The following is a 10,711-nucleotide window of genomic DNA, read 5'->3' on the forward strand; positions in this document are numbered from 1 at the left end:
ATCTTTGGAACTACTGTTACTTTATTGATGGCCATCAACTGACTATTCGGCCTTTAAGACCTATTGTGTTGTTCTGCTATTGGATGTACCACGTATGACTGTTATGATTCCATATGACTATGAAATGTCTGAATTACTGCTTTGTGAATTTATTCCCTACTGAATCTAACGGTTTTGAATTGTTATAAGGACATCATTCATCAACCCCTTTACACATTTGTTATTCACTAGGCTTTAGCTCACTGTTTATCATATGTGTGTAGGTGATCAAGCACCAAGCAGTCATAGCAGCGTCGACCCGAACGCTTGTTTTGTCAAGCCAACTACTGTGCCTCACCACGAGGTTTCAAACCATCATGAGTCAGGGCTTTAGGATGATTCAGAGTTCACCCATCTGTATTGTGATCTAATGTTATGGTAATGTCAGAGAGAGTTTGTTCAGAATTTTGTTTTTGACTGTTTTGGTGGTATTGGGATTAAATCCCTAAGCTATGAACTTGTTTTTCTGTTTGTACAAGTTATGTTATGGACTTAAGTGAATGTGTGGATATACATATATAAAAGGTTGTTTTTGTTCATATAAGCCCTCACATCTCATTGGACGACATATTTTCTTAATGATTGGTATTCCGCCAGCCCCTGTTCACTACTTGAAAAAGGAGTATTGGACACGCAACTTTTTGCGACGGTTTGAAAATCATCTCAAAAAACATGTTTTTGCGACGATAAATGACACTGTCGTGAAATAATTTTTTTTGCGACGGAAAATCCAAGACCGTGGCAAAAAATAGTATTTTACGCGACGATTTGTCACCCGTCAGTATTTTTTTTTTTGGCGATTGTTTTTTTTTTTTTTTTTGTGACGTTGTTTATTCCTCTGTCGCCAAAAAAATCTTTTTGCTTCCTGCGTCCTTCATCTGTGCCCTTCTTCTATAGACCCTTTCAGTATCCTATTCTCAGATCAACAAAAAAAAAATTAAATAAATAAAAAAAAGGTCAAAAAATTGTCTGCTTTCTCCCAGTCGTCTCTTTCCATCTCGGAGCCCCAACAGCCCCAGCGTGAGATACCCTCCTCTCCTCTCTTGTTCTTTTCTCTCACACTCGCTCACACAGACCCTCACAATCTCTTGCTCTCGCTCTCGCTCTCGCGTTACCCTCACAGTCTGTCTGTAGCAGCGGCGGCGGTGACTTCCCACTGGTTCTCCCTCCGGCATCCAGGTATCTCTCATCTGCTCTCCTTTGCTGTTCTCTCCTCTTTTTCTCTTCTTTTGCCTTTATTGAAATCAAACCCTCTTCATTAGAACCCTAGAAAGTGGTGCAGAGATTGGAGATTGAGATAGAGGGGATTGGAACCCTAGTTTTAAATCTATATAAAACTTAATATTTGCATATTTATGGCTTAAATTTTAAATACTGAGAGATGAGAATTAGCTATCTCAATACTTAATTCCTTTCATATGTGCTTCCTATAATGAACCTCAAGTAATTTCCATTGGTTTCCTTATTGTTTCTTCTTCAGTTTTAATTGAGCATTCAATATGTTTCATTAAATTATCAATTGAAGTATCTTCTTCTTCTTTTTTCATATATATAAGTGTATCTATTGAAGTATTCGTATGAGTTTCCAGTTCTTTTTATTTTTTATTTTTTATGGTTACCAAATATTTCTTGCTAGGATTCCTATTGCGTTTCCCAATCAATTTTTTAATATCTTCTTGTATATTGTCTGACCTCATTTTTAGGTTTACCCGCTAATTTCTCATTGTTAGTTCCTATTTGGTTAAACGGAAGCATGAACATAGACACAATCATGAACACTGACACAGGCACGAGACAACTATTTTGAAAAAATTAGGATACGGACACGACATGTATACGGCATAAAGAAAATATATTTTTCATCGTCTGTCACTGTACAATGCACAACTCAAACTTGACTCTCAATCAGTGCTGCAAGGAGTAGATAATCAAAAAGATCGGTAAAATACTTCCAGACATTAGCATTTTTCGTACTTCCTCAAGCATTTATCATAAAATCCATACCTGAAAAAGGAAGAAAAAATTATGAATAATAATGGGGTTGCAGTATTTTGTAACTTACAAGAAACTATGGTAGCTCTAAGCTGTGTGACACAGTGAAATACCTTTCCAAATTATAGGCAAAGCTACATGAATTTGTTTTGAATCTTATGATATTGTTCTATCTAAATAAATGTCTCTCAACTAGTTGGTCATTATCAAAGTCATGACTTATCTCAAACAATAACATTTTGAGCTTTCTCATAGTTTTTGCAGCCCCTTAACTACAAGGCATCAGTCCTTATTCTTGTGGTAATATTTGTTATTTGGCACATAATCAAGTCATCTCAACTTTCAATTCAATTGTCCTCCTTGGTATTACAAGCTCCAACTGTAATACATGCTCCATCTCTAAAACTATCTATAACAACTCTCACGCCATCAATTTTTTTTTTTTTTAAATAACATGGCATCAAATATAGGACTAGCACTGTAAGATATTGTTAGTGATAAAAAAGACTACACCGTTGAAGAAACAACATGAAAAAGTTGACCTGGCTTTTTCGCGAGGATAAAACACATTTGGTTATCAATAAAAATAAGGCAAGAGATGAAAATGTTTGGCATAAAAGCCTCCCTACTTTAAAACTAAAAAAAAGTGGTTTCATAGGTTCTATAAATAGAGGGGCAGCTTGAACTTAACATTTTCCTTCAAGATTGAACATATGTATTGGAGCAATTACAAGCTTTGAAACAATTAGAGATCAGAAATAAAATTTCAATCACGGGCTTCCATCGAAGGTTGATATTTAGCCTATTTATGAACTTAGTAGACAACCCAAAACATACTCCAAAGTGTGGTTTCCATGCAAATAAATAATGCTATACAATTTAAGTATCAAATACCATAAGGTGTCCATTTTTCTGTTAACATATAATCAAGATCCACAAACGAGAGAAAGAAAATGAAATTGTTGATGCTCAATAGATTTAGAATTAAATTGAAGTAAAGAAGCATTCCCCCAGGTTGTCATATTATAAAATGCCCTATCAACACAAAGGAAGAGTTCTAAAAGTCACCTGTAAATTGGGTCATACGAATGGTACAAAAATTGGAGAAGCAAGACACGACAACCAAAATGAGTGAGGATATTGAGAAAATTGGGTTAAATGAATACTTAAGTATTGAAGGAATGTAAACTAAATCATACAAGCAAACTAGAAACAGTTCAAAATGAGAACAAACAAACCAAAAATCATATGTGATGATTGATGCAAAAATGCCACTGATTGCAATTTGTCATAATTTGGTTCAAGTTAAAAGCATTACAAGGAGAACATGAAGACAATGATGGTCAGAAGAGATGGGATGTTATGTAATAACAAATTAAACTCTAGTAGAGTGACAGGTGAATAAGGCTCTGATCAGTTGAAATTTAAGGTGTCATTAGTTTCAGCTCGTGACTGTGCATCAAGCATAAGTTGTTAAAAAATTGTTATAGTTTCACGATGCATGGGTCAAATTAAAGAGAAAAATCATTAAGTAGCTTTATCTAGTAAAGGATCCCTTCACTAACATAGATGTTCATTTGCTAATAGCCTGGAGATTTGCATGAAGTATTGTGTCACACCCCAAATTCGCCCCTAAAAGTTTGGGCATGACCTATTCAGAACCGGACACTTAACCTGATATACAAAATATATGGGGCTTGAACAGAAGCGTTTAACAACATAAATTAATATAAATAAAAGAATTACATCCATTGAACGACCACTATCATGCCAAGATCCCAAATAGAACATAAGGCAGATAAACATACAGTGACGTGCTTCAGAGAATTTAGCTATGTGCATATATATATACAGACCTAGCCCTCAAGGTCGGGCGTATAACAAAACATTGAAAGGTAAACACCTCAACCTTAGACAGACAATCAGGGTACAAAACCAAAAGCTTAGCAAAACCATAAAATGAGCTGATTTATATAAGTGCCTGGACCCTCTGAGGTTGACAAAAGAGGGATGGATGCCATGGGTTAAGACCGACCTCCAAGTGGAGTGCCTACAGAAACAAACATAACATAAAGTGAGCCAAACTCAGTGAATGGTAGTATAAACAATTTATCATCTAATTTGTATTACAATGTACATGTATCAGTGCAGAGAGCATATTGTTAGCTTTATCTTGTCATCATTTCCAGACTGGCCTTAGGCCCAAACTTTAAACAGAATGGCTTCAAGCCCTTGATCAGAGAATGACATTAAGCCCTTAAACAAATCGGCATTAAGCCCTTTTTGTGCATGTATGAACTCAAGAGGTGGCTCGCACGGATTCTAGAGGTGACTCGCATGGTAGCACTTAGTTCCGTGCAGCACTTTGTTTCATACTAGCGGATCATACAGAATGGCCATAGGCCTAGATGTCACAGATTGGCCATGGGCCTCACATATGTGACAGAACGGCCATAGGCCTCATAACGTTCACAAAACGGCCATAGGCCCCATAACTTTCACAAAACGGCCACAGGCCTCATAACTTTCACAAAACGGCCATAGGCCTCAGTTCACATATGTATGGACTCAAGAGGTGGCTCGTACGGATTCTACAGGTGACTCGCATAGCAGCACTTAGTTCCGTACAGCACTTTGTTCCATACTAGAAATCCTTAGGTCTTAAAGACCGAGCCATCCACATAGTGTCATAATACAACATAACATACATGAACCACGGTATTATTACCCCCGGGCAAGGGCCATAAGACCATGGTATTCTTACCCCCGGGTAAGGGCCTTGTGCTAAATCATTCATTAATTCAAAACGTAACATATCAGGAAATAAAGCATTTCTTGCCATATCATGTCCTTATATGAACGAAATGGGTAACCAGAACAAAATAATGCCGGATGCATACGAATACCGTTCACAATGGTGCACATAAATTTCCTTTTGTGATTCATTACATGTTGCCATAGTCGTCTTACGTATAACCAAGCATTAATAATAATTATTTACAGAAGCCCATGTGTTGTTACAGTACTATTCATGGGAATAGAACAATTCACACCATAACGTGAGTCATATAACAATGTTATTTCTATCCGATTTTCATTTCGTTAATCCATTCCAGACAAATGTCTATGTCATAAAACATGTGTCGAACCAAGTAAGAGTGTAAGAGTCCCTGATAGGACGTTCCAAATATCATGTTCCCGTTCAAATGTTATGTTCCCATTAAGCGGGGTTAATCTTCATAATTCCTTCCCGTTAACTAATTGCATAGTATTAATAATTCTGGTGTGGAGTCTTAGGTAAGTTACAGGTTATAGCACATTAATGATAACCATTAACCGTAACCGGAATGCAACGTAGTTCCAGAGTCATACCGAGGTACACATAATCTTTCAATGTTCTCACCGAACTCCAAATAACATAAATGTTAACGTACTTGCTTATAAAAGAAAACAGAGCGTTAATAATAAGAATTATTAACTGTAAGTAAATGTACAATTACAGTACTACTACTCACAGTGCTTTAGCGGAGTGCTTGCCCCTCCCGAGTTATGACCTACACACATGCACAACTTATTCATTAGTTCTTTTTCTTTCTTAATTCCTTTCCTGCTTCATTTTACTTCGAGCAAATTTACACACATCTTAGGGACATCAAACACATATTTCAAAAATATCAAAGAGTTAAGCACGCAAAATGGAGCGAACAAAATTTTGCAGCTTGGACCGCACGTACAGCTGTGAGCCCCGCACGTGCGGCAGTGATCCCCGTACGTGCGGCAATTCTGGGCAGTGCAGTCCGAAATTTCCAAACAAAAACCCCATTTTTTGGTGAGTATTCTTGAGGCTCAAAATAGATCTTTTAATTATTAAAACATGGGTCAAAAATCATGTAAATAGAAGCTACTACATAGATCAATCTACATACAATTTGGATCTTTAATCTTAACTCACAAACACAACTCAACTTCATAATATTCCCATCTTCACATACACATAGACATATATACCTATATGGTCATTTATCTACATAACGAAGTTCAAGGATCTCAATTGAAGAAATGAGATGTGATTCCTACTAGATAACTCAATGAAACTCCAAATCAACCAACTCAAGAAACATTATTTTAATTAACCATTTAACACATGCTTGTTCCATATTATAAACCCTAACTTGCATAACATAAGGAATTCCTACTCAATTATCAAAGAGAGGGTCCATTGGAATGAATTATACATACCTTAAATTGGAATCTTTATAACCCCTTTTTAATTTCTCAATTTTCCTCCTTGATGAACTCCCTCACAAACCTTCTCCTCTCTAATTCTCTCTCTCTCAGGAGATATTTGTATAAGGCTCTAAGTCAAAGAGCTAAAATATGCACACATATATATAAAGTTGAATAAGACGAAATTTAATCAATTTAATCATCCCAAATCAAATTTTCACAAAAATGCTTATTATGACTTCAAAATTATGCTGATCTCAAATATAAGGTCAATTTCAGATTATTAAGCTCTTAAGACTTTCAATTCTCGGTCCAAACATTTTAATTGTGACAAGTATAATTTCTTATTAAACAAATATAAATCTCTAGGCATAAGGTTCACTTAATTAAACTTAATTTCTCATGAAATTTCACAATAAATATTTACATGCACAGAATAAAGGGACTGAAAGTATATCAGAAAACATGTACGAGAGTCGGGTTATTAAATATTGACTTTATGATTCCCCTTCCGAAAAGAATATTTACACGTGAAACATATGAATTAATACCTTTTTCTATCAGTAACATATGAATTAATACCTTCAAGATATGGAATTCAAAAAGGCATGCATGCTTAAATGTGATGTGGAATTCAGTAACATATGCTTAAATGTCTCATACTACTGCCAAGGTAAAAAATTTGGAAAGAAATATGTTAATGGACCAAATTTTAGAGTCTAAAGCCAAGGGTGATGTGGCTACCTGGAAATCTCTTCCTTAGTTGTGAATTTCCCTGATTAATGTTGGAATTCCTATGATGAAATTAGCTATAATTTGTGGATATGAACTCAAGTGTTGTGTTTTGACTTTGGACATGTGTGCCAGATGAGGATGTTATCCAAAATCCAAGGCCGGGAACATGGATAAGTTTATGCTTGTGAATTTACTTTGTTGACCGAGAACAATGATCTATATACATATATGCATGCAGAAGAGCAATGCAGAGCAAAAAAATGATTAAAAAAAATAGTCACTGTGTAGTCTCCTTCACAAGGAGCCACATATAGCTCACATATATGTATTTTTAAGATTACTGTGCACTGCTTATAGTGCTCTGCCGGGACTGAGCAGGTGAAGCAGAGGAGGTGTCATGGTCTGAGATGGAGTTGTGAGTAGAGGAGATTTGTTTTGCTACTATTTTGTTTAGCTAATTTGCTGCTGTGAGCTGTGTTGCTGCTGTGATGCAGCAAATTTGCTGCTGATTTTCTGTTTTGTTGGTTTGCTGCTGAATGCCGGCAAAAATAAGCTTAAATCAATATATGAGGTCAAATGTCTTTTAAGCTTACGTGCATTGATCTTGAATGGTAAGATCCATCTTGATCAACTGCATTACCTCAGTTTTTAATTTCTGATGTATATATTAATTTTGTTGGTTGAAAAAATGCAATTTTAAATTTCCTTATTTCCACTAATGAATCCCTCTTTGTGCAGATAATGAGATTGTTTCCATTTGCAGGCTTGATCAATTGAAAGAATTGAACACTTTAGGTATGAGTTTTTAGTAATCAATTTCATATCATGTGGATGATATTATTGCCCAATACCCATGCTATGCCTATGACATAAAACTAAATCACCTCATTGCCAGTAAACTTGCTTAACTTATTTGTTCTTCCGACACTTGTGATGGTCCAGGTGCTGACAATTTGTATACCTGTGTATGTAAATCAGCTTTAAACTATTCGTTTGTAGATATAATATAAGCGTATTATCTTACATGATTTTTATTGTTATCTACAGTCTTTATATTTTTTTCAGTACTTTACTCTTGACTAGTTCTAGGTTTGTGTCAAACAAGCAGTCATTTTTTGCTTCTCTAAACTGATGGGTATATTTATTGATAAATGAGAAAATTAATTGTATTATGACATTTTAGAAGCTTCAGATGATTTAATGATATCAACATCATATATACAACCAATCACCACTTTTGTACATTGAATAAAATATTTCAATTCAAGCCAATGATCTGAGATACACTCAATGCATAATAGGGTAAAGTTAAATGTTAAATGGACTTTCAATTTTTTCTTAAGTTGACCTTTCTGTACATGGCTCAAAATGGAATTGGGGGTCCCTTTCTATACATGGCTCAAACGGAATCGGGGGTCCATATGTTCACCCTAACCCTGTATGTTCACATTGTACAAATACACTTTATGCATAATAGGGTACATCTAAATGTTAAATGGAGCCTCAATTTTATTGAAATTGACCTTTCTTTTCTCTACATGGCTCAAAACTGAATTGTGGGTCCATATGATATATGTTTACCTCAGCCATATAGAAAGGTTTCTGAACAATCCAAATGTGGATATAATGATTAAACCTTGCCTCAATGGGGTTTAATGTGTTTGTAACACAATTCTGGTACAACTGTATAGGTGATGGAACTAATTTTCTTTTAATTAGTCTTTTCTTTTTTAATTTGGAAAACCAAGCTTGCACCGGATGCACCTTTATTCTTTGTCAAGTCTTGTTATTTCTAGGTGTATGTGACTTGACTAGAGTATGAAAAGCATGAGAATTTCTAAACATGTAGTTCTTACAATATACACTGTAGGTAAATGTTTACTTTTATTAAACAAATCTTGGTTATGATTATAATTTAATAATGAAAATCTCATTCTTTATGAGAGTAGTTCTTACAATATACACTGTAGGTAAATGTTTACTTTTTGAGTTTGAGTTATTTTTTCGGGTTCTGTATAAGTTCTTTCTAGAAATCCAATCAATAAACTTGGAGAGTCTCTGGTCAAGGTGAAATCAATCACGAAGGTAAGCACTTATAAATGGCAATCTTCAACATCAGTTTACCCTTTTAGTGCTAGGATTGTAACTTATTCATGATTTCAGCTCTCTCTATCTGATTGCCAACTTCAAGCCATTGATTCACTAAAGTCGTGCACTGAGTTGAAAGAGCTCTGACTTGCTCACAATGATATCAAGGTATATATATGTTCTGCTTGCTCAGTTTTGCAAAACCATGTGTAGACACCCCATTTTTGACCGACCTTAAGACTCAGACGTCATCGATTGAGTGCTCGGTGATGGTGCATGTTGTGCTCGTTTAGAGGTTTCAGAGTTTTGGCCGAGAGCCTTGTCTTCGGGCCTCTGAACTCTTTTGTGCTTCGGCTCGGTCTGAGGATCGAACTCTATTTCTCTTCCCGAAGGGAGGGAGAGGTCTTGTAGACCATCTCTTTGTGGTCATAGACCACTTTTCGTGGTCGTAGACTGTTTTTCCCGTTTGGAGACTAGTTTTCGGTTTTAGGAGCCCTCGGTCGTACGCCTTGTCTCGGGACCGCTTAACGTTCTCCGTTTGGCATGGTTTTTGAACCACACCTTGCTTCCTCTATCTAGAAGGACACTGTGTTCCGGGAGACCACTTCTGTGGTCGTATACCACTTTTGGTGCTCAACAGCTGGGTTTCGAGGCTCCCAGCTGCGCGTTTTGCCTCCCGAACTCTCGTTTTGCATCCGTGTTGGTTTGTTAAACCTTGTTTTCCTTGCTTGGAAGATGGTATGAGGGTGGGAGACCAGTTTTTTCCCTTGGAGACCACTTTCCTTCCCGCCAGTCGATTTTCTGGTCGGGAAACTGGTTTTCTTAGTCTTTGGGCCACCTTTTCTGGTCTCCCACCCCACCATTGGCTTACTTTTAGAGTGGAGGCCACCAATTCCTCTTGCTGACCACTTTTTTTCTGGCCGACCACTGTAAGTAGCAGGCCGACCACTTTAAGTGGTCGGCAGCTCTCCCCCTGTTTTGGCAGACTGTGTGGATGCCAGCTGTGCCAGCTGGAGGGCACAGACTGTATCCTCCATACACGTGTATGGAGGGATTGCAACCAAGTTTTAGCTTCTCTAAGAAGCTTGAACCTTTGTTTTTCTATAAGAGAGGCTCTCCCTCTCCATGGGAGAGGTTCTAAAATTTTCCTAAAGCATAAGCATATATCTCTCTATATCTCTATATTTGGTGCCTAAAGAGTGTGTTGTTCTTCACTTTTGCACCACAACCCTTAACCATACACCCCCATCATTGGACTGAGGTTCTTGGAGGACTGGAGGTTAAAAAGCTAATTCTTGGCTACGAAATCTGCTAGTTTTGCAGTGCTTCAAGGGTAACCTCTTTTCTCCCTTTTAAGCTTTATTTTGGTTGCTCTCTTGGTCTCATTTGCATGCTTATTTAGGCCTTGCTTTCAACTGGAATTTTTTTTTTATTTAAGTGTTTTTGATGTTTGTTTAAGGCCTCTTGGGTGTTGACGGTCTTCTACCCTTTTGCATGCCTTGTTTAGCCTTGTTTTGTGCCATGGTTTAGGGCCTTTGAGCTAGTCCTTGCTTGGCCTTCTAGCCACTGAAATCCAGTGGATTTTCAGTGGTAGGCATGTGGTTTTGAGGCCTCAAATCAGAGGGGGGTG

The 10,711-nt window shown here is 36.8% G+C and overlaps 1 long non-coding RNA gene across 2 annotated transcripts; it reads left to right on the forward strand.

Moving 5' to 3' along the window:
- The first annotated feature begins 1,177 nt into the window (after nt 1-1,177).
- Nucleotides 1,178-9,285, forward strand: LOC145823370 (uncharacterized). 2 transcript variants are annotated; one of them, XR_014365652.1, is made up of 4 exons: nt 1,178-1,218; nt 7,732-7,788; nt 9,014-9,078; nt 9,157-9,285. It is a non-coding gene; the product is annotated as an uncharacterized LOC145823370 (long non-coding RNA). The 2 variants fall into 2 exon arrangements; XR_014365651.1 differs by lacking the exon at nt 1,178-1,218 and adding an exon at nt 7,512-7,604.
- The last annotated feature ends 1,426 nt before the right edge of the window (nt 9,286-10,711 follow it).

This window comes from Camellia sinensis, chromosome 4, assembly GCF_055761805.1.
Source record: "Camellia sinensis isolate YWXY chromosome 4, ASM5576180v1, whole genome shotgun sequence".
Classification (NCBI taxonomy): Eukaryota; Viridiplantae; Streptophyta; class Magnoliopsida; order Ericales; family Theaceae; genus Camellia; species Camellia sinensis.